Source organism: Harpegnathos saltator, unplaced genomic scaffold (genome assembly GCF_003227715.2).
Source record: "Harpegnathos saltator strain DR-91 unplaced genomic scaffold, Hsal_v8.6 scaffold205, whole genome shotgun sequence".
In the NCBI taxonomy this organism is placed as follows: Eukaryota; Metazoa; Arthropoda; class Insecta; order Hymenoptera; family Formicidae; genus Harpegnathos; species Harpegnathos saltator.
Window position 1 is genome coordinate 94,369 of NW_020229990.1, and position 26,582 is coordinate 120,950.

Consider the following 26,582-nt stretch of genomic DNA (forward strand, 5'->3'; position numbering starts at 1 on the left):
CGGGCGTAAGAAAGAGCGCAGCAAAGTGGGCGCACAAACGGGGGCACAGACGAATCCCTTTGTCCAAGTCAGCAGCGGCAGATTTACATCGGTTCCTTCGCACGCTGATTTTACCGTCGCGCCATTGTTGCCGCGACGGGAGAAGCGGCGCGAGACAATACGAGATAAAAGGGGCCAACTACGCGGTCCCGTTAACAGCGTAACCGGTTAATCCGTCCACGGATATTCGCCCGTGTAATTAATCGATGCGGTGCTCGGACCGCAGGATAGCCAGCGCGGCGGGGGGCCGGGAGGGGAGGGGGGGGCGGAAAAAGTGCGGGCGCGCCGAAGGTTAATGTCGCGTGAAAACGGGCTTTTACGAGAAATTTCATCAAGTTCGGTCGTTCGGCCGAATCAACGCGGCTCCCTCCACCTCCTCCCTCTTCTTCTCCGTCTTCTTTCCCTCGCTTTTTCTCTCCTTTCTTTCTTTCTTTGAGCCTGCCCCTCGCGCGATTGGACATCTGTCGGGACGCTCTTTATCTTTTTGTCCGGCGCGGTCGTGTGACGTTCGTGTCGCGGCCGACGTCGTCACGCCGCGCGACTCAGGGATGCGCATTTACAGACGTAACTGCGAATGTAAACTAATGTAGCGCTATCTCGGGCACGCGTTGGCGTTGGAATTCCCGGAATTTCTTACAGCCGGACGTAATTCGCCCGGTTGTCGCGCGGTCGACGAGCAAGCAGGCGGCACGGCGAAGCGCCCGTAGTTCAACGGTGCAATCTAAGAAAATAAGCGGCGATCTATCGGACGGAAAATTGCAGGCGGGATTGAAGAGCGCGGGAACGACCAGGTCTCGAAGGTAAGTAGAATCTCGAGTCGAGAGGAGCGCCGGTGCTTAACAATCAGAGGGCGGATACTCTGTATGAAGCGAGATGTGTAAGTTTCCGCGAACTCGGCGGCAACCGGGAGGATTGACTACCCCTAAAGATAGACCCCGACGCGATCGACTTTATTCTCGCGAAAGGAGAGCTTGAAGCGTGCGATGAAAAAATACACAATTGCCGTGAGAGCGAGATTCTGCTAAGCGATCGCGAGCGGAGGCGGCGACACCCGAGTAGAAAAATTAATAGAACTCTGGTAAGGGCCTCATTATTTTTCTCCAACATTAATTGGGCCCTGGAGATAGAAAAACAAGGATCCTACAAGATGTGTAACAAATGGTTTAACGGGTCCTTATAAGGCAATAATTAATAGGGCTTTATGAGGAAATATCTTTATTATTGCTTGAGTAAAAATATTCGTTCTTTTTTCATTCCAAGAAATTTAGACTGTAATTTCTTTATTTCTTTATAACCTTGTTAGTACACAACAAGAATTTTTTATTTTAAAAATATAGCATACTTTACAATAAAATATAGCATTCTTCACGCATAAATATCCTGCTACTGTTTTTATTAAAGTTTGCTGCATTTCAAAACGAAGGCAATATTAGAAAAATTCTTGAAAGAGACTAATGAATTTGACAACTAATAAAACTAATAAAATTTGTTTTTAATTGCGGTATAATTAAAAAATCTTTAAAAGAATCAGATAGAGCGTACCTACTAAAACCTACTAAAACAATACTAAACTATGACAATTTTATTATACGCTTCAGATCTTATTAATTTTCTAACAAAACTGGATTTTGCATATCTAAAGCATCCTCTTAGAAGATCCTTCTAAGGATCCTTCTGAGGCCCGCATCAGTTTTCCATGTTAAAACGTTATTTTATAAAATCTGAGGCATTCCTAAAAGATTCTTCTAAGCCCTCATGAGTTTTCCTTACCAACGCTTCATTTCGTAAAATCTAAGGTATCCCTAAAAGATCCATCTCGGGGTCTGATGTGGTAATAATGAGGCATCCCTTTTTAGAACATCCTATTTTCAGCTTTATCGGGGCCTTATGCTTCATGGAGGATGACCCTAATAACTTTTTGCTTGAGCATTTTTGTGACGAAGTCGAAGCAGCATTTTCTTGCTGCTTCTCCCACTTATAATTCGCTGGTTTAATTTATTCTTATTCCGTTCTCCGTTCCGTTTCTCTCTCCATCTGCGTCTGATTGTCCTTTCGGCGGCGACAGTGTTTTTTTATTCTTGGACTGCAGTTTTCGTAACCGCGAGTCACCGCGGTGTCGATCGACGCACGCCGAAAGTCCTCGGGGAAAGTGTTTCATTAATTTTGCGGGGGCTTTCGTTAGCGCGAGAATGGCAGGACGTAAACGAGTCACAGCGTTGACCCGCATTGAACCGCATAGCTTAGGTGACAGTCGTCGGCCGAATAAATCTTTCCATTCAATGCTCGCGTTACAGGGCGCTCTATTTACTCTCGTCTCGACACCACGCCCCTCTTCTATTTCCGAATACACAACTAAAACGCATCCCCCGAATGTCTTTTGCATCTCGCGGAGCTTTTACGAGAAATAGAACGCGCCTGCATTCAGAACGAAAACCCCGTCTCGCCACTTGCGATGAAATACCGCGGGCGCGCGCGCGCGCGCGCGAGATGAAACGTCCGACTGACAATTATTAACCGGCTGATTTTTTTTCGCGAGAGAGACGTGGCGACGCTCCTTAGACGTATTTTTTTCTTTCTTTTACTTGTTACTCCATGCTCCGCTGCTTTTCAAGTATTACATAATAATGCTCATTATTTGGGGAAACTATTCATCGCTACGGGGTAAGCGCGCGCGTGCTCCTTCTTCCTTTCTTTAACTTGACACGGAGGTTTCCCTTTTGCTGCACTTTCGTCACATTTATCAAACAATTTCTCACCAACATCGGCAGAGATTTACGATTCCAAATTAGATACTTCTGAAAGTCACAAAATGTGTACAGTTCAGATGTATATATTTGGATGCGTATTTAAATATACCTTTAGATTCGCGCGAATGAAACTTGCATAATTATCTCTTCATCATATTACGAACTAATAGTCGCAGTTAAAAATAATTTAATAGTACTTTAAAAATACTAATTTAAAAAAATAATTTATTGTACAATAATAGTACTTTAACGTAAATTAATATATACGTTTAATATATATCAACGAATATATATAACGTATTAATACATATCAAAATATATATTGCACTTCTATTTAATACATGTCAATTGTACAGTTATTTGGAAAAATGCAATAAAACATGTACATCTCAAACTGCGACTACGGAAAGACATTTCTTCGTTGTTTGCGCGCGTCCCGACAAACATATCCGAAAGTAAATAATTTAGTCGTAATAAAAAATATTTTAACGTAACAAAAGAAAATATATATATATATTAAATTTTTTAAAATATATTTCAATTATATAGTTATGTAAAAAGATAAATATATTTCGGACAGACATGTCCGAAAATAATTAATTTAGTCGTAGTAAAAAATATCGTAACATAACAAAAAAAAAATATATATATATGTATTAAATTGTTTTTAATATATTTCAATGATACAGTTATGAAAAAATGAAATGAATAAAAAATATATATCTCAAATGACTACGGAAAGACGTTTCTCCGTTGCCGCGCCGTTGCGCGTCCCGCCAGCGACAAACATGTCCGAAAATAACGGGCGCGAGCACGATACCTGCCACTCGGCGCGGTCACGTGGGGCCGACGAGCGTTGTATCCAGCTCACTCAATCAGTCGATTATATTGCCCTGTAGCTTATCAGAGATCGCAGCGTCGTACAGCACGCCTCCCTCGTTTCTCCCGAGAGCAATCCGCGCGTGCTGCAGACGACCGTGAGACGCGCGGTGTGGCGCGGCGCGGCGCGGCGCGGCGTATCGGTCGCGGGTCGTTTGATAAATTTTATGGAATCGAAGGAGGGACGTAATTTTGACCCAGCAACAACGTGCACACGCCGCACGGGTGTTTCTGCGACCGCCGCCGTTCCCCCCCCCCCTCCCTCCGCAGTTCGACATCGGTACCTGTTGGTGACAGGTGGATCGCAGTTATTTAGCCGGCCGATACGGTTACTTTCTCGTACGTGCCCACCCCCCCCACCACCACCCCGAAGTAAGCCCAACTCCAACCTTTCCTCGCGTTCTCGACTCGTGCAGCTGCAAGAATCGCCGGCGTTAAGTACAGGATAGGCGCGTTCGCGCTCGGCTTTCAGCGAGAGATTCAATGTCATCTGGTAATTCCCGGGCTCGTATTTTGTGGCTGATGCGGAGTAATATCTCCAATTACACGGAAAACGGAGAAAAACGGTTCGGTTGGACGGGGCAATCTCCCGGTGCGAGCGATCCAGAAATTGCAATTGAAAAAAAAAGCGGAATCCCGCCCGAGTTGGCCTCTAATTTTCCTTGTTTATCATTTTGAAAATTCATTCGAATAAGCATTATTCTCGAGTCGACGTGAACTCTCTAAGAAGGTACGTATTTCAGGCAGTAATTTAGTAATTTAATATATATATATATATATTGTTTTGTTACGTTAAAATATTTTTTATTACGACTAAACTACGGTGCTCATCGGAATTCTGTTAGTCTGTCGTCCGATGCCAAGCCAGCCTTTTTGAAACGCCCTGCATATACATGAGGAGAAAATTATCACTCGAGTCGCGCGGCTCGAGACTGCCGCTTATTAAATTCGAGAAGCGACTCGCCGCGGCCGCTTCGAGTCGCTTCGATTCGGCCCAAGAGCTTGTAAGAATCCGTAATAACCTCGGGGAAGCCTAATCAGAAATGTTTCTCCGCCAGGCTCGGTTACTCGCGACTCGTTTAGCCGACTCGGGGCCGGCCGCCGCGCGGCCTGTCGATTCCGCTTGTTACGGCGCTCCTTTGCGGAGAAATAAGCTGCACACACACGATTCCCCGCGCAGTACAGTTTCTTTCGATCGCAGGCACTCGAATGCCGATACTCGCCGGCCCGCTTGGTTTCCGCATTACCTGTACCGGTTAACCCCTTATTGCGCGCTCCACAATGCGCGCGCGTGTGTGTTCGAGCGAGCGGTTGGCCATGTGTACGTGTGTGTGTGTGTGTGTTTGTATGTGCACGTCGTATACAGCGCAAAACGGTCCTCTCCCGGCGTACCTTCGTTATTTTCTACGCCCGGAATTTCTACGGCCGGAACGTTCGCCTGGCAAAAAACTTTGGCGCAATATAAGTTGTACTATGGACGTTCGTGCAAGGATTTCGCCCTCTCCCTCTCTCCTTCTCTCTCTCTCTCTCTCTCTCTCTCTCTCTCTCTCTCTCTCTCTCTCTCTCTCTCAGAGAAGTCGGCCCAGTTAAAACACTTTGAACGTGGAAAATAAAGCATTTCCGGGCGGACGAGGGCTTTTAATTATATTGGTTGCCGGTAGGTGCTCCGGAAATTCACTTAAAGAAACATCAATGAAAATCGCCTCTCTCGGTTTCGGTAATTCACTTATGGCGTCATAAAATTACGCTTTTTACCGCGAACGGTACCCCACGCTGAGCCATTAACCCGCCTCCCGCTCCGGCGACTCCGATGGAGGTCATGTAAATTATGCCGTACTGCAAACGGAACCGGGAGAGCGACCCGCGATAAACAGCTCAAATATTAACCGCGGCCTTTCTTTCAGGGGGTGATCCCACCCCCGAGAATTCGACTTTCCGCGATGGCCGAGGCCGGCCCGATGACGAACCCGTCCCGCGCATCCCGGATGACGCGACGTCATTCTTCGCCGCGTCTCGGCGTTACACCTTACCATCTTGCGAGCATATTTTCATTCACGCGAGTCGCGCCAACGTCGACGTCGACGTCGACGTCGAAGTTTCGGGAGACCCAAAGGACGCAAGAGAGGGAGCAGCGGATCGACTGGCCTCGCGATCGAAATCGAACTACTCGCGAACGCTGCAGCACGGGCTGGTCCTCTCCCCCCTCCCGAAACGTTTTCGCTCCAGTCACTTGGAAACACTTTCGAACTGAGTAGGTAGGTAGGAAGTGTTTACCCTCCCGGCGAGCGTCTCGGGGGCTGCACTCGCCGGCTGCGATTCCTTTGAGCATTCCGCGACGGCGCTGCGCCTGCGAACGTGCGTCTGCTCTCGCATCCGTTCGCCCGCCGTCTCTGCCTCCCCCTCCCCGGCTTGGGGATCCCTCCGCTATTATATAAACTGGAAGGATAGGTCCGACTGTGCACTCGCGGTTTATATAATACAACATCGAGGACGCAGCGCACGTATGCAATTCCTCCATAATTCCTTGGTTTGCCTCATTCCTCGCGCCCCCGCAAGCAAGCCGGGAAACGAGGAGGCAAGAAGAGCGAGAGAGAGAGAGAGAGAGAGAGAGAGAGAGAGGGAGAGGGGGAGGAATCCGAGTTCCGGGACCGGGGGCGGGCGCAGGTGCGGCGGGGGGCGAGGGGAGAGTCGATAATACGATTCCTCGTATGTCCTCGACATGAACACGCGCTGCATTTGCCCCGAGCGCCGCGCTCTCGCACGCGCTGCTCTCCTTCAACCCCGGAAAATCTAATCAACCGCCGCTTTACCCGCCTCCCCCTCCCCCCTCCTCCCTCCCCCGCCCGCCCACCGTCTATTCTGCCCTCCGCTCCGTGCTCTTCCTCCATCTTGGAGTGTGTACCGTACGTATCTCTTCGACGCGTTTTATTATACGACCACGTAGCCACGCGCAAAAATCTCCACGCGAGAGCGTCTCCCGCGGACGGGATTACATCGGTCTGAGGGAGATAGATCGTGTGTGTGTGTGTGTGTGTGTGTGTGTGTGCGTGCGTGCGTGTGCGCGCCCATAAAAAGAAAAGGGAAAAAAGACGTTGGGAAATTCCTTGCGTCTGGAAATGAAAGTGTCGAGGCGAACGTTCCCACGGCGGCGCTCGCTCTCGGGAGCGAGACTCGGAGGGGGGGGGGGGAGGTGAAATCAAAAGGTGCGGGGGATTACTAGCGAGCACTTCCTGATTAGCGGGCGAGAAAAATTGCAGCGTATCGTTGTTGCGAGTCAGCATAATGTCGCCGTCACGGGGCATGGCTAATTTCGCGCCGCAATTACTTCGCGCGGCAGGTCGCGCGGCGCGCGGCGGATCGAACAAATTTGTGCGAGCACGAGAGAGAGGCAGAGAGGGAGAGAAAGCGAGCGAGAGAGGCAAGGAGAGAGAGAGAGAGAGAGAGAGAGAGAGAGAGAGAGAGAGACATTGTTTCTCACCCTCGCTCCCTCTTCGCCCCCGCCCGCTCCGTCCCTGGCCAGCCCCATTTTAATTCTCGTTCGCACGCCGGCCGCACCGCGAATATCGGCGATTAAAGTGGCCTTAAAAGGCCGACGAACCATACGTCGCGCTACATGAAATATCCTCGACGCGGAGGTCCATTTCGACGGGCGAGCGGCCAACTCAGCGACGACGACGGCGCCCTGATAGAGGAAACGTGTTCCCGCGCGGCACGTTGTGCATACAGAACGCGTCGCCGCCGCTACTGCTTTCTTCGCACGCGCCGTGCATTCCCGCTCGTCTGAAAAGCTCGCGGCTTGACCGGGACACTTGTGATTCTATAAATCAAAGCCAGACTCGCGCGCGTGCGCACCCTCCTTGTCGTTACGAGGCGACGCGAATTACCGCGAAGCACCCCTGGTCATACTCGATTTTGCGCGACTTTTCCATCGATTCGAACGGCGAACGTTGCGAAACGCTCGAGATTGAAATTCGCGGGTAAAGAAACATAACTCGCCGAGGCTCGCGCTTCTTTTGTGAATTTTGTTGCTTTTTCATCGCCACAAGGGGCACTTTGATTTGTGTAATTGTGCCGTGATTTGATGGATTTGCGCTTTCACTGGAAGGACATCAATTTTACGGGCGACGAAAGCTCTTTAATCGTCGCCTGTACGATTAAAGGGGGAATTACATGCGGAGTAGGCCGTTTTTAAAGCAATTTTTACAAATTTTTTAACAGAAACGGTAGGATCAATGGACTTGAAATTTTCACAGTTTATTCATTAATTAATTAAAATAATTAATGAGTAAACAAACAAAAAAATTAATTAATTAATTAATTAAATTATCATTAATGTTCAAAGTATATGGTAAAAGAAACTTGTTACTATCTATATGGAAAGTACATGTAAAACTTTAAACGCATTTATCTGGGAACACCATTTTCTTAAACTGTCGACCCGATTACGCAGAAACCGAACCGAATAACTTGAAATTTTTATACAATATACAGCAGACACGTAATTTTCGCCTTTACCTCGGACACAGTTATATTTTATTTTATTAATTTTTTTAAACATGATTACAAGTTGAAAAAAGTTTCATTTTCGATATTTTTTTGTACAGTCATTATTTTTCCAAACTTGGCTTCACTGCCTTAATTTTGGTACGGGCTATATAATGGCAACCGTATATTTTAAAAATCTTTCTCACTTTTTGGTTTCAGAGTAGCGAAAGACGCGGAATTATGTCGACAGTAAACATAGAGCTCGCAAACGGATGACTGCATTTTTATCTGTAATTACATATTGGATCGGTTGGTGTGATTCAATAAAATTTCTTTTATACTTTGAATATCAATGAATGACACTGTGAAAATTTCAAGCCATTGATCTTACCGTTTCCGTTAAAAAAATTCGTAAAAATATCCCTGAAAACGGCCCTCCGCATATAACTTGCTTAAAATCCTTAAGCCGAAGGGCTACCTGCGATCGCGGTGATTGAAAATTAATTTTACATGCGACGAAAACACATCCCTTCGGTTGTCGTTTGCGAGATGAATATTTTCTCGACGCGCGGATAAGCTTGACTGCTCTTTGCGATTTCGACCGAAGGGCCACCAAAGTGATTTGTGCGACCGCCGCGATGGACGGGATTTGCGATCTCGCTGAAAGAATATTAATTTCGCGACTGATAAAAATACACACCCTTTTAATCGTTGCCTGCAAGATTGATACTCTTGTCGCGTATAAATAACTCTGACGGCTTTTTCAACGGCGATCGACGAGGCGATACGTCATGATGCACGGCGCGCGTTGCGGAAGAGCGCGCGGCCGGTCGTCGCCGTCGCGCGGCAGGAATTTCGTTGGCGTGCGGCGCGACGGAAAATTTCGAAGCCGTAACAGGATTATTACGTCGTTAATCCGCCGCTGCGAGCAGCTGCTGAAGATTTCATGTACCGCAGCCGATGGCCCGTCGGCCTTTTAAAGCCACTTTAAACGCCAATATTTGCACCACGTGTACGTAAACAGAAATTAAAATAGGGGCCGGGGGAGGGGCGCGCGCGCGCGCGCGAGGAAGGGCCGCGCCATTTACGTCGGAATACCATTCAACTCTTCTCCTTGGGGCGCCAGCAGCCTTAATCGCGGCATTATGTGCGGCGATGCACTCTCCCGAGCATCATTTTGCGCGATCGAACAGGCAAACGTCTCGGCGGGATTCACTCGTCGGTGCGCGCAGAATTTATTCCGAGGTCTCCCCGGGGCGCTCGCGTTATTTTTCTCGAGGCGCCGCCATCGACAGCGAAGATCGCGCACGCGCGCTCGAAGTAACGTCGCGTTTGAAAATTTGGAGAATTTACGCGATCTCTCGAAACCGAGGCGACTGCTGTCGCTTGTAAAGCGGAAGTTCGTCAGGCGCGTTAGGCCCCTCCCGCGAGGGCAGGAGGAGAAAGTGCGCGTGCGGCGTTTGCTAAATAATCTTCTCCGACATTACTTTAATCTAAGATCAAATTTACACAGCGAGCTCTCACAGCGGAAAATGGCGGGCGTGAGGAAGCCGCGCGTACCGGCCGTCTATGCATAATACCAGCCGCGTTTATACCGCAAACAAAAGAAAAAGCGCCCCGTAAACTTTATTTTCAAATGAGTGTTTTGAAGCACAGAAGGCGGGGAGGGGGGGGAGGCTCGAAGCACAAGCGCGCATCGCACTCGCACATTATCGTACAAGCTTTACGGCCCCGGGGCTGTAAATTCCGCCGGCGGCGGAGGAAAAAAGGATGGATAAATAAACAAGGTGCGAAAACGCAGCGCGTCGATCCGCCGAAATTTACGGCGCGCGTGCTCGAAACGTCGTGCCATAAAAAGAGACGCGCAGCGCGTTGTTAATTCTGCCGGCGAATTTCTCGCGCGCGCGATTCGCCGCCCTCATCGCGATATCGCCGCGTAAGTTTGTCGAAATCTCCTCGATGAGATTCGGCAGCCGACAGCGACTCGTTTCGTATGAACGGACGGCAAATTCGAAGAGGGGGGGGGGAACGCAATGCACATTAGGGGGGAGAGTTAGAATTTTTCTTTTATCTCGCCTGCTCGTTCCTCGATCAGTCGTGCAAAAAAGACCTAAAATCTATAAAGTGTTAAGACAGCAAGATAATAAATAGAATAAATAGAATTTATAACAACAAGTTGCATAATATGCGGCGGATTCGCCCCTTCGGATCCGTATTTTCAAAATTCACCGCTGGAGAGAGTGAGCTCAGAGAGCAGAAAATACCGCGTTTCAAACTTCTTCCCGCCCAATCCTTTTTCAGTGGCTCGAATTTTCAAGTTCACCGTTGAACGGGAGACGCTACCATCGTTCCAATCGGGGGGTTGAAAATTGTCACGCGAGCGGCCGCTTCTTCTCCCTCGACGTCGACGTCCTCGCGACGGGCGCTTCGCGGATATTCTTACGCCGAGCACGCGGCGCGGCGAGAATCTCCCACGCAGCCCCGGCGCCGTTAATTATTTTCCGCGGCTTCTCGTGTGCCGCATAAAATGACGGGCAAACTCGGCGATGTTCGTCTTGGCGGAGGGCCACGTGCCGTGACACGGGCGGTAAACTCGATATTCTCGTCTCGGAGGAAGCCGCTGCGACTGGCAGCGGCGCGACCGCGTGTCACTCCGGCGCGGCGGCATCGTCGCCGCGGCTCTCCCCGATCTTTAATCCCGTCAAAGCCGCAACTTTTGCGGAATCCCTAATGAGCTGCCTCGCCGCCGACTTTCGGCCCTCTTTCTCCGTTTCTTTTCCCCATTTCCCTCCTCTCTCCCTCGGGACGCAGAGGAGAGCAGCTCTCGAGGTATTTTCGGCCACTCCGGTAGCTTCGCGAAGGCGAGGAGAAACACACCGGCGGTGTTTAATTGTCCTGGTGCTTTACGTTTCCGAGAGGTAGTTGATTCGGCTGCCGACGACTCGTGAATATTTCAGCTCGCTTCTTCGAGCAAGCCGAAGCGGCCAGGAAGCGAGGCAGCCTGAGCTTCTGGTCAGTGGTCCTTCAGGACCGAGCATCGTCCGAGTCTCGACGATGAGTTTCCCTGATGGAGGATTCTAGCCTGCGAGGATTTCATTCCGCCGTTTCGCCAACGTTTCAGCTTCTCCGGGAAGAGGGACAAGCCGCGGCTGAAACGACCCGAGTTTCCGGTTGCGCGCGGAGCGTCGGCATGAAGTCCACAAAGGACACCAGCCTGGAGTCTCCAGACGGAGCGTTCGCCAGGCTCGAATCCCGGTCTTTCGGCTTTAACCCTTTCACTGCTGAATTAACTTCCCTTGAGGAAATTATTAAAATATTTGGTAGTCCTATGTTTTTTGGATCACTGATTACGAATCTGTAGTCAGATTTGCAACATTCAAAATGGCGGACTCAATATGGCGATCATGATGTGCAAAATTAATGAAAATTCCAATTATTATTAAATAATGACCAGGTCGTAATAAGAACATATGATTCTAGACGGTGGAACTCGATCGAGCTGGAAAAAATTTATGTGGGAAAATGTTCAATACTGCACATTTATGCTTACTAGAGATTAAACATTTATTTTTGAGTAAAATAATATTGATAGTATGGATAAGATGGAGATACAGAATGAAAAAGCTAGAAAAATAAAGCTAAAAAGTGCAAAAAATCAAATTTCGGCCGTTTTTGTAGAAACATTCGTTTATAAAAAAAAATCTAACCTGCAAAAAAATACTGAAAAAAACATATGTTTTTGCACAACACCAGAAAAATATTTGGTGAAAATTTCGGACCTCTACATTCAATACTTTCCGAGGAAACGATTTTTCCCTAGAAAAGCATTTTTTTTCAACTTTGATTTGTTATAAATAATTACAAATGAATAATTGGGTATAAAAACCTATTGGAGTATCATGAACAACTATTCAGTTATCTGGAAAACTCAAATCCCCGATTATTTCTTCAAAATTATGTGATTTACAACGCAACATTGAATCAAGAAAAGGTGGGAAGTATAGGTACTTCCCACTGACTAAGTGAAAGGGTTAAGAGCCTCGACAGGCGCGGCACGTTGAGCCGATCGCTCGTACAACTTATTTTCGCGCAGTTCGACGGACGAAGACGAACAATATGGAGGCGGCGCGTAATAAATACGGAGCGGATGAGGGGCGAGCGCCGCTCTGGAGAGAAATTGATCGCTCCGCTGTACACGCGATAAATGGAATAAATGTGTTAGCTTTCCGCGATCCCTCCGGCGCGCATTAAGTCTGACCCAAATCCCGACGACGTGCATTTCGCGCCTTGGCGATCCTTCCGACCGTCATGACCGACGAGTGACTGCGATCGGAGAGCGTATCGCGCGACCTCAAGCTCTTCTCCGAGCTGTCGAGCCGTTACGTGCTTCAGCGTACGCGTCTTCCGGAGACTTTTCGCTTCGAAGTCACGCGCCGGAAAATGTCTGCTTGAATGGAGCGATTTTCTGATCCGATACAAAGGACTGAGAATTATCCAGGACTCTCATTTAACTTGCGGAAATCTTGCTAGTTTGGACTCGGCATCCTGATGACTCCAACCGCGATTTCTGTATCATTCGTATCTCACCGGAAGATTCTTTCATTCGACCGACTACACTTCTCTCTCTCTCTCTCTCTCTCTCTCTCTCTCTCTCTCTCGCGTATGTCGGCGTGATTTGTGGAAATTTTCGTGGGATAACGAAGAGCTACGCTGCCTATTGTCCAAAGTTTCGCGCAAGTTTGTTTGTTTAGGGTAGAATCCCCAAGGGCTCCAAGAGTCGCCAGAAAACGCAGTCGGGATGATCAGGACCTCCGCTTGACTCGGAGAAGACCCCGCTACTTCCAGCCAGGATTCCCGAATCCTTCGGACCTCACCGGGACATTGTTGCTTTCCAGTCAAACATTTCTTTGCGTAAGAAAGAGCGTAGGCGGTTCCCTTCCTCGGCTTGCATATCATAAGGACAAAGTCCTCCCGCTCCCTCCCCGCAACAGCATAGGCATAAATCTCTCGATATCAGGTGAGCTCAAGAGTAAATATCACGGCACGTCGAGGGCGGTCGTGTCAATCCGCGAAGACACAAAGCGGCTCGTTCGAGTAGGCCGGGGGTGGGGGAGGGGATTTCCAAATTTCATCAATCGGCTCTCACGCGCGCGACCTCCACGCGCTCGGCGAAATGGAGTGTTTGTCGAGCGAGCGAGAAAGGAGTGGGGAAGGGATAAGGGTAGAAAGGAGCACAACACCCCCAGAGCCTTGCGCCTGCCCTGCCATACGCACGCTGCGGCCTCGTCTCTCGGCGTATCATGCCGCTCGGCTGCCCCCGCGAATTGATTCCCAGCCGGCGAGCGGAGATCCGTCTCTCCCTTTCTCGCCGGGTTGCACGAGAGGCCGGCACAATGATGCAAAAATCCTCCGGACGTGACGCCCGCTCGCCATCTCGTATTCCAGTCAGGAACAGATAAGAGTCCCTCTCCGAGAGTCGGCGCGCGGTAATAATTATGCAAGGAATATCACGGCCGGCGCGCGCGCGCGCGCGAGCGCGCTCGCCGTTCGCATAGCAAGTGGACCACGTTTTCCCGCTAGAGCGGAGAGCAGCCCGCAAGTTTTTCCCGGAGATGATTTATCGGGCCCCAATTCCGGCGTACGCGACAATAAGGCCGCGTCTGTGTTCCGCGCCTTCCTCCGTGCGCGATTGCCTGATCCTTCGGCGTTTCGGCTTTCCCCTCAGCGGCCTGTGCGCGCGCGAACGAACGAGAGTTTCGACGGAACGAAGAACGAGCCTCTGATTATTTCTTGCGGAATCACGCGGACTTGTGAGCGCGCATTTTCTCCTCTTTGTCGGCGACGAGAGCAAATCGATACCTTTCTTTCTTAAATCGCTCCGGTGAAAATTGCCTGTTGATCGTTGGTGTGAAATTCGCACGAGGTGAAATTTCAAATACAATTGCGAGGCCTGACGGTGACTAATATACAGGGTGTCCGGGATCTTTTGGAAAAAGAAAAATTGTGAAAATTGGTCAGATCAAATTGAAAAGAAGTCAAGTACTATTTTGCAAGATTCGCAAGTTATCAAGTTATCAATGATGACTACATGTAGAAGCTCTTTTAATCCTTTCACTGTTAGTGGGAAGTGTACTTGCCACTTTTTCTTGATTCAATCTTGCATTGTGAATCATATAATTTTGAAGAACTAGTCGGGGATTTGAGTTTTCCAGATAACTGAATAGTTGTTCATGATACTCCAATAGGTTTTTATACCCAATTATTCATTTGTGATTATTTATAACAAATCAAAGTTGAAAAAAAATGCTTTTTTAGGGAAAAATCGATTCCTCGGAGAGTATTGAATGTAGAGGTCTGAAATTTTCATCAAATATTTTTCTAATATTGTATAAAAACATATATTTTTTCCAGTATTTTTTTGCAGGTTAGATTTTTTTTATAGACAAATATTTCTACAAAAACGGCCGAAATTTGATTTTTTTACACTTTTTAGCTCTATCTTTCTACTTTTTTCATCCTGTATCTCCATCTTATCCATACTGTCAATATTATTTTACTCAAGAAAGAATATTTAATCTCTAGTAAGCATAAATATGCAGTATTGAACATTTTCCCACATAAATTTTTTCCAGCTCGATCGAGTTCCATCGTTTAGAATCATATGTTCTTATTACGACCTGGTCATTATTTAATAATAATTGGAATTTTCATTAATTTTGCACATCATGATCGCCATATTGAGTCCGCCATTTTGAATTTTGCATATCTGACTTGTTTATTTTTTAAATTATTAAATTAGATTTGTAATCAGATTCTTAAATTATTAAATTAGATTTGTAATCAGTGACCCAAAAAACGTAGGGCTACCAAATATTTTAATAATTTTCTCAAGGGAAGTTAATTCAGCAGTGAAAGGGTTAACTGATTTTAAAATTAACTTGAAAATTAAATCGACTTTGAATTAATATTTAATTAAAATACTCAATACTCATATCTATCGCTAGACACAATAGCCGTCATATAATTGTAGATCAAGTCATTCTGAGCAAAAAGATCCTTTACCATTTTGCAAATAAGTATGTAAATTTCCAAGTTATCAATTACAAGAGCCTCTAGATGTGGTCATTAGTAACTATTGCGATTTTTGCAAAATGGTACGTGACTTTCTTTCTTGGTTTGACCTGACCAATCTTCACAATTTTTTCGTTTCCGAAACATCACGCGGTACAAGGAGGCTTCTAAAACGCGCCGCGGCAGCGGCGCGCAATGTGGTGAAGTATAGCGATTCTCGGACATTGAGCCGTTTTTCTTTATATAATATATATATTATATAATTAGTATTATAAAATTATAATTATTAATATTATAAATTATTAATATTATAAAATTAATTATTTATATTATATAATTAATATATATTATATAATATATATTATATAATATATATACTGTTAAAATACATTGTTATTATATATTTTATATTTTTTATGCTTTATTTTGTTTTTTTTATTTTATTATTGTTTTTTTTTGTTTTTATATATTTTCTTTTTGCTTTGTCGAGGCTTCGATAAAAAGACTGTGCTCTTTTCGTGTGTCACGTGAATGCCTGAGCGCGAAGATGTGTAATATATTGTGCGATTGACTATCGTGCCTCTTAATGCGCGTCGCAGCAGTGGCCGATGATTGAAAAAGCATACCAGGCGCGAAACAAAAGACAAGCGTTCTATCCCGTTGTATGTGTTAGTGTCTCATACTAACAGTGCATTCCACTTAGCGCTTGCAACGATCGAGGCGTCATTCTATCGTTGTTTCTTACTAGATATTAAACAAGAATGACGCCGCGATTGTTGCAAGCGTTAAATGGAACTCAGTATAAATATTTAGCGAAAATAAAAGCATGCATGAAAATCATACAATTCTTCTCTGTGGAGTTAACTCTAACTTGAAAATATTCTTTCGATATTAATCATCTCTTTTCTAACTCGTTAAAGGCTATGGCTAACTTAGCTGGAGTATTACTTAAATGACATATGGAGTCCTTTAGTATGATGAAAATAACAAATTCGGCGGAAATAATTGCAAAAATAATTTGTTTGTAACAAAATTGTTTAAACAACTTATTAAGAAAAGAGATTGTTTTTGACCTAATTTTCAAAGCAAAATCGCTTGGCAGCATCAGATTTTCAAAACAATCATTTTTTAAATAAATTTTTTAAATAATTTTGTTACAAATTCTTTTTGCAACTTTTCTCCGTCGAATTTGTTATTTTTATCATACTAGAGGATTCCATATGTTATTTAAATGATATCGCAGCGCAGAGTTAGCCACGGACTCTAATAGGTTAACATAAAACTTTTTACTTTATATATAGAGTGTCCTAGATCTTTAACACACGGGCTCCATAGTTATTACATATCATATATTTTATACAGTGAAGAAAGTTTCTTCATAAGTAATTTTCATCCATGACTTATTTTATATATAGTGTAGTTCTAAAGTCCTAACGATATGAATAATTTTCTCATTTCGTCAGAAAAAAATCAACACAATAAGTTATAAATAAAATTACAAAAATGAAACAAGAAAAACTTGTTTTTTTTTAATAGATATATTTTATTTTTGATTCTCATTTTTATATAATATATGTTTTGTCGAGTGCTTGAAATTTCTCCTTCTTTCGTACACGTTTGTGCATCTTTAACAATAAATATTTTGTAAAGGCGCACTTAAGCGCACCTGATATAAACAGATATATGTAGTCTTAGGTATATTGTTTCATAAAATTTTTAGCATGAAACGGGATGTTACAGAAATTTTGTTATAATCAACAATTTATAATATATTTCAATATACTTTAAATTTCCACTGAAAATTAATAATATTAATTATAAAGTTGATGAGTGTATGAAAAATAGATATTTTTTAGAGAAACATACAAGAACATAATTTGATACACTAACACAAAGCTGATGAAATAATACATTTTTGAAACTAAACATGATTATATATGCGACTTGAAATTAACTCGGATGATGCATCTTGCTAGCATCATATTAAGATGTACAGTTTGAACTGTTGATTTTGCGTTGTATATATATTCTGTTAGTTATTAAAGTGGAAATTGCGACGTAGGAAAAGAAACTATAAGTATTTTACTAAATATCTTTAATGGTAATGTGTTAAAAATCAAACTTTCATTTTTACTCGCTATGTTCCGTGATTTACATTAGTCGCCACATTGTGCGGCGGGCGATATTCCGCGACGTTTCGTCATTCATGTTGTCTTCTCGGACGAAGTGTTGACGACGTCATCGCCGTCACGGAAGTTGAAGCTCCGAACGCCGACAACGATCGTTCGGTGTCCCTTTCTTTTTTTCTTCTTCTATTTTCTTTTTTTGCCCCTGCTGTCCGCGGCGGAGTCATAAATTCTTGCGTCAAACTTCGGCCGATAAAGAATTCTTCACGATGTTATCCGCGGAAAATTTCCTTTAACGTGGCGTTGATGCGAGCGCGTTCACGTTCCGCCGAGGAATTTTAAAGAGCGGAGATTATCGACGGACTATTCTGCTTCATGCGCGAGAATTTCGCCATAGCAGATCGAGACGAGACGCGAGCCGATTGATTTCCGACCGGCGACCCAGCCGGATGTCCGATTTAATGAGATCACGGCGTGACAAGCGCGCACTGACGGCGAAAAATTTCAGTCGACGTTGCCAAAGTCGCGCGGTTATTCTCGGCTTATTCTGGGCTTCCCGAGTCCATTTCCTTGCTGTTGCAATCGACAAAAAGCAATCGACGCATGCGTGGCAGTGTTATTATCGTTGACACCGCGGTAATACTTGTTGCGAAAACACCAGACGCTTTTCCCTCGTCGTGGGAGAAGTTTCTCCTTTAATTTACAAGTTTGAGGCGCAAAGCTCCCGCGGTAAATCGTGGTTAGCCGAGGCAAAGTCGGCTCGCAGACGCGAAGAGAAGTGGCCGATGAAATCGTCATCGCTGGGGAAAGCGCGGCCGCTCTTCCCGGCTTCTCGCGCTTTGTAATTCGCAAACATCGGTTAATGCGACGCGTGTGCGTGTGCGTGCGCGTGCGGAAATGCTGCCGACTGAGACTGCATAATATTCGAAATTTGGAGCGGAATGGCAAAATATTGTTTGGCGCGTAATCTCATTAATTCGCGGCGCACGTAGTAGCCGCGCCGCTCGGCGATGCCGAATTCCGAACGAGCGGCCGATGCGAATATCGGCCTCCTGCGAATCGGAAAGTGCCCGGTGACGTTAAACAGCGGGCCGATTAAAATACGTGACCTTCCCGCTTCGGCAGGAAAACGCGGGAGGAACGGCTTCGCACGCGTTATTTCGCGCTCGGCACCGGCCGGCGCCGCTGCCGGAGTTTAGCCAAACCTCCATTTTCACGACCAAGTTTCGCGCGACGCTCGCGCTGAAGTGGCAGAAATATACTTCTCTCCCGGCCCGGCCTCCCTCGCGCGCGCGACTACTAACTTTTATAATAATTTCATCGCGTCTGCATATTCGATGTCCCATCGACAACTCCATATTCTGGCGATGAATTTCTAAGACGCCGCGCCGCGCGCGCGCGGATATTCGAGTTACACGGCGCCCTTCCCCGTCTTCCCGACCGTGTCGCTGTATTTACGCTGCGTATTTTACGCTACGTAAACAATTTGCCGGATGACAGACGGAGAATGAATAAATATGGAAAATAAAGCGGCCGTGTTTGGAAGTGCAATGTACGATAAGCGACCGCCCCCTCCCTGCCCGCGCGAAAATTCAATGTCGGCTTTATTAATTTCGCGTAAAATCCCGTAAAACGGCCGCTGGGCGTTTTAGTTTCGCGCTATAACCTTGCGAAATAACGTCGCGAAATAACTCGAAACTCGTCAATCGAGGGTCACCTCGAGACGCGAGTTGTCGTCTTGCTTTTGTGGCCGCAAATGGTCGTCGCCGTTTCCCGCGCGCGTTGAAGAAGCTCGAGGAAGCACTCGTTGTAGAATTATGGCGTATCGGGCAGCTCTATTTGTTGCAACAATATAGCACTTTGTGTAGTTGGAATTTGCGGGATTTGCGAGGTTAACGTGGAAGGGAAATTTCGACAGGGGATCCTCCCGTCCGGAGGCGTTACGTTTTAATAACAAATTTACCAACGGCTTTGCCAAGTCAACTCACTCTCGGCGATAACTCGGGTAGACATCGAATTATGGGAGATATCTAAAACGAGACTTTTGCGAATGGAAGTTCGGGAATCTAGGTAACTAACCAAATCCTGTTTTTCGGCTAATCTTAAGTGGATTTAGCTGCGACCGAGACTTCATTTAAGCCTTCGTCGCCGGAAGAGGTATTTAAAATTGAAATTCGGAAAGTTAAGCTAAGTGATAATGAGCTCCCATCAGATTTTCGCTAAGGAGAAATTGACTGCATATTCATCGCGAAACTCGCCGTTGAAATTTCGAGCGGTGAAAGTGCGGGCCAGCCTTTGATATTACGTATTTTAACGTGTACTTGTTACACGCGCAGCGAGTTTGATGTCGCTGCAGTTTGACATTCCGCATATTGACTTAATTGAGGAAATTAAATACACCTCAACGCGATGAGAAACGCCGAACACTAGACTCCGATTTCGCGCGAAATATTAGGTCGCGTAGTCGATTCCTTCCGATCTTCGACAATGTCCAATCTTTACTTAAAAATCAATGGAGCAAGATTAATAAATTAAATTTTCTTTATTGTTATCGATCGACTCTTCGTCATTTATTGGGCAATTGCCGAATCCCATTACGATAGAGACTTAATGGCTCTGAAGTTAGAAAATCATCGATGATATTTCATACGTCGTCAGCTGTCGAAAAATGTATATCAGACAGTGTGCGTTGCATCGACCGAAACAAGTGAAAATCTGACGGAGCCAAGTCTGAAGAATACGCCGCGTGTGGGAGAAGTTTCCAGCCCAAGTGCAAGATGCTTTCTTTTGTGGCTCCCGCTGTGTGCGGTTTAGTATTGTCGTGCAGCAGGATGACTTTACGGCTACCTCGTCCAGTAAATGGACTTTTTTCTCAATTGCATCGCTCAAACGTATCAATTGCTCTTGGCAAATCCCTGCTTTGATGGTTTTACCCGGTCCCAAGAGCTCATACTACAGCACATTCTTCTGGTCCCACCATATACAGAGAGGAACTTTTTTTCCGAAACGTTTGGGTTTTGCTGTCGGCGTTGTCGGTTGATCAGGGTCTACTTATGATTTTTTGCGTTTAGGATTTCCACACATATTTTCCACTTTTCGTCATCAGTTACGATTTTGGGCAAAATATCTTTATTTGTCGTCTGGCGAGTAAAGTAACGCATGTGGTCGATCGTAGGAATGCAACGATAAATCGATAATATCGAAATATCGACCATATCGAGAGACAGATATCGAATACTTATCGATATTTTTTTGTCTCCGATAAAATCGATATATCGATATGAATTTTATTGATATTCCCATATTTTTCAGTTACAGCTCTGGAGACCTATTACGGTTCTACGACCGAGATGAAAATTACAAAAGTGAGTGAATTCACTGGAATATATATATTATGTAATTGGTCGATGTCTAGTAAGTTCGCTCATTTTTATCATTTTCTCCTCAATCGTTGAACCGTAACAGATCTGCTCCATGTATGCGCTGATCTCCGGCAAACGACTGCGGTTTATTATATATTTTCTTATAAGAATATGACAATAAATTATATAAAGATAAAAATTTTTAAAAGATCTTTTTAAATTTTTCATACCCTTCATACGCATACTCCTATGTGTATACATTTTTTAATATAAATATCGATATAAATATCGGTATTTTTCAAAATTATCGATATTGTCGTTATCGATGGTTTTGAATGACGATAATATCGTTATCGATATTTTGAGAAATCGTTGCATCCCATCAATCGGCGATTTTTGTTGTCCATGGCTCGCTCGTGAGAAATCCATTTTCCTTCTTTCTGTATCTTTTCCATACGATGTAAACGATCGCAAATATCTTTCTAGCTTACTTCCAGCTTTTCTATAAGTTTTTGTTGTGTTTCTGCCGTATTTTCATTCAGTAGATTTTGCAACTCATCGTCTTCAAATTTTTTTGGCTGACCGGGGCGCGGTTGGTCGTGAAGATCAAAATTACCACTTCGAAAAACAGTTTCAGCAGTACAAATCATTTTAGTCGTTTGAGAAGTCGTTTTTGTTTAAATGAAATGCAACGCGTATCGAATATACCCTTTGTTGATAGCCGGCGTGAACATTATTGATTATTTGATCAATGTTATGTGCATCAAAGGCAAACCATATGTCACTTCGAAAAGTTAAACGTCAACACTTTGAAACGGCGAAAGAGCGGGAGAAAATATTTAAATTCTAAATTTTGTTCTGAGCTATGTGATTTTTCATCGGAAAGAGTTAACAACTAGACTTAATAATCAAGCGAGGCGAGAGAGGGAGGGGAATCACATGGCACAAAATTTTTGAAGAAAGCCTCTCGGAGTCAAGTTGTAAGCGTCCCCTTAAAAGAAGGAAATCCAAGAGACAAAGAGAGAGAGAGAGAGAGAGAGAGAGAGAGAGAGAGAGAGAGAGAAAGAGAGAGAGAGAGAGGGTGAGGGAGGAGGAGAGCCACGCGGACAGAGGCAGAATCCGTGCTGTTAGTAACGTGTTTCACGGAGCACTCGTGTGATCCTTTCGTGGATCGAGGTTAACGCGAAGTAAGACGACTCCCGGAGGATAATGTTCGCCGTATCGGATTTACCGAGCTGTCGTCGGTACTTACGTTACGCCGAACATCATTCGTAGCGAGCCGTAAGGCGATTTAGTTACAGCCTCCCTAGCTTCATACTTTCCGGACGGATGCTTCACGATGCTTTTAGGTTCGGCACTTTGGTAAAGACATTACGTCGGCGATAATTACTGAAGTTCGTATTCCGACAACCCGTCCCGAAGCCCCGAGATATTTTCGAATGCCGTTACTCCTTCCCTCCTCCATCCCACCTTTCAATGCCGCCGAATGTCTCTCTCTCTCTCTCTCTCTCTCTCTCATTAAATCTTAGGTACTTGATAAAACATTGAAAATACCTCGTAGCGACGTTTGTAACTCGATTTCACTTCCCTCCCGAACAGAGAAGACCGTGCGATGCAGAAATGGGGCAGAAGTTTGTTGGGAATTTCACGAGAGCGACGAGAGACTCCGCGGTCGCGTTGTCAATCGCGAACAATTGTTGATTTGATTTTCGATGTCTTTGTAACTCGTGAAAAAAAGATGTACGTGGAGATTTTGAGAATCCCGTGTGCGCGAGTTCGCGTACTCTCATACCTCTTGCACGTCCTCTCTCGTAACTTCTCCATCGCCAAGTCACCATCAGACGTCGCGTTCTTGTTGCCGGAGGAATTTACGAAAGTCTTAAGCGCGATACCGCTGTAATTCGCTTTAAGCATACGCGATCTTCGATTTCGCGGACAATGGCAAAGTCCCGGGAGCCGGTACGCCGTGCGCCGACTTTGAACAACTTTCCAAAGAGCAAAGTTTCCATTCTTATGCCGATCTCTCCGAGTTGGCTCAATGAGAACGTCGTAATACAGAATCAAGAAGGGAACTTTTCCGTTTACACTGCATGCAGAGCGGTAAGGGAAAGCGGACATGACAAACAAGACGGGGATTTTTCGACAGGGAAACGTTCCGCCGCGGGCAAACACAATCAAGGAGATCGGGCGTACTTTCTGACTGTTAAGGAGCGACGGGACACTTTGTCGATGTATCCGCAGGATGTCCAGAAAAAAAAAAGAAAGGACTCGCGAATAACTCGCGTTACCAAAGTCGGAAAACGTTTGCAACCCTGAAAGGGTTGGCTTTTCGTTTGCCGAGCACTTTTCGCTCGGCGCAACGGGTACCATTTACCCCTCCCCCACCCCTCTCGTAAGAGCCCTTTTTCGGAGCACTTGAAGCAGGGAATCCATCGGATTGTTAGGGCAAGCCCGGGATAGATAGGCATAGTTTTTTTAATTGGAAATAACAAATCTGTATTATTGCAATAAACGATCAACAACGTATTAACACACTTAGTAAAGGATAACGTTTAAGATACAGAAGAATTTTTGTAAAAAAAGTATTGATGGAATAACGAAATATTAAAAATATTCTGTGAGGGTTAGATAGTCATATATGAAGGGATAGTTGGACATGCCTGTAATAATTTAGAAATTTATTTATTTTCATTTATTTTTTAGTATTTTACACATCCTTTTAGTAATTATTAACCTTTTTATTGATCCTTTTATTAATTATTAATGAAATGAAACATTTTCATAAGTTTCTTATAGAAACCGGGGACAACATCGGAGAGACAAGGTCGAAAAGTAGCAATACAGAAAATATGGGAATCCCGTATGAGAAAACATTCTTTATTAAAGAGAGAACAGAGAAAGAAATCTATTCGGCATCTTTAAACGAAACAAGAAGCTATTTAAAATGTACTGAAATTTTTAATGTTAGGTTAAAATGATAGTCGAACAGATATCGGATCGACGTCTTTTATACGTCTAAAGCATCTAGAGAACGTCGATCCGATTGTTCGCTATTTCTCGCTGAGTAGGCTGCCCATCCAACCTTGATAAAAATGAACCACTTATCCCGTTTGGAGAGTTCGCGTAAAGATGCGTATACCGCATAAAACGTAATCTCGGTAACGAATTTTGTGGCTAAGTATGCAAATATGATGTTTTTTTAGTCATTTAATCCTTTAACGTCTACTGGTAACTATAGTTAGCAGAAACGCATTTAAGAATCCATAACTTATTGTTAGTCAGAAAAGGGGATATTTTCGTTTTCTTTGCACCACTGTAAGAATGAATTCTTCTTCTAAAAATGGTATATAGATTGTATGTAGATTCGGTTTACTCTGTTTTTAGCCCAGTTTAATAATAACATGTTCTGTCAAATTCCAAGTAGGCATAGTTAGCATTGTTACTGACATCTAGAAGTGCACTATAAATGAATGAAGATTGGTATCTGTTATAATTTTATACATTTGGAAGCTTTCTCAGATGCAAAATATGAAATTAAAAGAATACAGAAATTCAAAATGGCGAATAAAATATGGTGGACACGAAAATCATGAAATCAACCTATTTTCGTGAAACCTGATGACCTACAGTTTTTTATGCGGCGAGAAATGAAGGGACGATTGACTATCTAAAAATGGTGATCTATAAGATATTCTCCTGAAATAGTAAGCTTGACGCTCTGAATGATAAACTTCACTCACAAATATAGTAAAGTTTCAGCTCAAAAATGTCAAGCTGACTATCAGAGTTATGTCGTATAGATTACTCTTCATTTTTCTCTGTATAGGATCCAAGTCATATTTACCAATAAACAAAAAACGAACGATAAAAAGAACCGATATAAAATTCTGATATTTTTTTTGATTATCATTATTTATAGCCTCAGTTAAAAAAAAAACTCAAATTTTATTCTTAAAACACTTATAAAAAAGTCGGACGTTAAAGGGTTAAGCCCAAATCTAATGTTGTAACTCAAAATAAACTGTATTCGCAAGCTATTCTTCCGACGTGTGAACCATTTTGGAGGTTAATATAACCATAAAACACTTATTTACTCACAATGACAGTGTTTTTGTGCATCAGGAAGAGACACGCCTATTCTCGTTGTTTATTAAAGAGAGGAAAGAGAAAGAAATCTATTCGGCATCTTTAAACGAAACAAGAACCTATTTAAGATGTATTGAAATTTTTAATATTAGGTACCCAGGAAAAAAAATAAGAGTCGAATAGACATCATTCAATTAGATGGTACATCCAACTCACAACTGACCGATCAGCGCTGACGCCTAGCACATATTAACAAAGTTATAGCAATTGACCATCTATTTCCTTGTCCATCTTTCGCGGATTTTTCGAGACTGGCGCGAGTGTCGCTGGATTCGGCAGAGGACGCCATGCGACTCTGATCAATAATGAGCGTGTAATAGCGTTTTAATGACCGGCGCGCGTTTTAAAACGTGGCTCGTCGCTGCGCGCCTTTCAAACGCGCCGCCGTACATTACCAACACATTGCTCGCGAGATAAAGTTTGCCACGACTTGCGAATATATAATCCGCGTCCCGGCCGGCCCTCTTGTTTCTTTTTGCCCGTTTCAACTCGTCCCGGATAAGTTTGGCGCAAAAAGTCGACTCTGCGTTATCGTTGCTCGCGTCTCGCGGTCCTTTGAAATTTCCGCGCACGCGCGGCCCTGCAAAATGTAAACGGGTATTAGTGCATCATTTATTTACACGTCGCTCGGCATTATTCGATCTGCGATTATGCCGCATGTGCCGATGCGCGGCTGTCGCGGTTTTCGATTAAAACGTCAGGCTCCCCGTCGTTTGTTCGGCTTTGTCACTTGGCGCTCGATTTCGGCCTCGCCGCGGGATTTGTATAGGGTGTCTTAAAAATATCGGATAACTTTGCAGAATCAAGTTTTCATGAAAAACTTTAAATACAAAAGTTGTAGAAAATTGAGTAACGGACTTGATGGTGACCTTGAATTTGACCTTGGCCATGATCTTCAAGATCATTTGGAGGTCAACTTGAAAAATTTATATGGGAACCCCTATTTTTTATTACACTGTTTTTTTCTACCAATTAATTTTAACACCTGTTGTCTAAAACATTTTTTTGTTTGCCTAATATTTTTTGAGATATTTAAGGAAAACTTTATAACTTTTTCAATATTTGACTTATCTCGCTAACTATTTGTCGGAAGAAAAAGTGGTACTAGGCTTTCTTGCTTTATTTAGTCTCAAGAATATATTGTTACAATAGTGCTCTGATTTTTGTCAAAATCTGAAGATTTTGAAAATTCCAAAAGTCAGTAAGTTAACAAAAGTCAGGGCGCTATTGTAACAATATATTCTTGAGACTAAACAAAGCAAAAAAGTCTAGTATCGCTTTTTTTCGACAAATAGTTAGCAAGATATCGTAAATTAAATATTGAAAAAGTTATCAAATTTTCCTCAAATATTTAAAAAAAGTTTGTCAAATAAAAAATTGTTTTAGACAACAGTTGTTCAAATTAATTGGTGGAAAAGAACAGTGTAATAAAAAACAGGGATTCCCATTTAAAAAGCGCAAGTTGACCATCAAATGACCTTCAAGGTCATGGCCAAGGTCAAATTCAAGGTCACCATCAAGTCCGTCACTCGATTTTCTACAACTTTTGTATTTAAAGTTTTTCACGAAAACTTGATCCTGCAAAGTTATCCGGGGGTTCCGGTATTTTTAAGACACCCTGTGTAATAATACCGGAAATAGTAGCGCTTTGTTCCTCCATGGCCCGGCTGCTTATCCCGGGATTAGTTTCGTCGAATGTAGGACGAAGCTCGATTGTGTCAACGCTT

The 26,582-nt window shown here is 44.1% G+C and overlaps 1 protein-coding gene across 1 annotated transcript in view; it reads right to left on the reverse strand.

The window, feature by feature from the left end:
- DIP-lambda (Dpr-interacting protein lambda) overlaps window positions 1-26,582 on the reverse strand; it is a 107,189-nt gene that overhangs the window by 69,565 nt on the left and 11,042 nt on the right. The gene's annotated exons all lie outside the window — the stretch shown is intronic.